Source organism: Pyrgilauda ruficollis, unplaced genomic scaffold (assembly GCF_017590135.1).
Source record: "Pyrgilauda ruficollis isolate IOZ18807 unplaced genomic scaffold, ASM1759013v1 scaffold1, whole genome shotgun sequence".
Lineage (NCBI taxonomy): Eukaryota > Metazoa > Chordata > Aves > Passeriformes > Passeridae > Pyrgilauda > Pyrgilauda ruficollis.
Window position 1 is genome coordinate 8,298,997 of NW_024508100.1, and position 606 is coordinate 8,299,602.

Genomic DNA, 606 nt, shown 5'->3' on the forward strand with positions numbered 1-606 from the left:
GACTATCGAGAGAAATGTGTACCTTTTGAGACTCACACAGACACTGTAATGGGCTGTCCCTTTTGTTTGAAGGTGTGCTGTACTCTGGCCAGAAACACTCTCTCATTTGAGCTCAGGTTGAAAGCAGTTCAGGAAGGTGCAGGGACCAGGTAAAGGAAGTCAGGAAGTGAAGCCCCAGACTGCAGCATACGGTGGTCAACACAACAAGAGATCAAACAACTGCTTCTGAATTCTTGAGGCAAAAAACTGGTGAGCACCTTAAAAAGATAGAATACTATATTTTCCAAGCTTTAAATTTCCACAGAATGTCACGAATCTGTAGCAAGCAGTTTGAAATGCAGCAACTATTAAAAGCACCAAAGCAGAAAAAGGCCTCTCTAAGGAACGTTTCTGTCCTGTAACAGTCTATTTATTCCATTAATCAGCCAATGTCTTATACTCATTCAAGTACAAGACAACTTACTGGTGTATTGATTGCATTTATTTCATAGTGCAGCTCTTCTTGTGATGGCATCCCCTTTAGCATTGTAAAGATACCTGGAATAGATGGAACTATTACTGAAAATCCTCTATAGAAAAGACGAAATACATCAAGCAGTGTAAAAC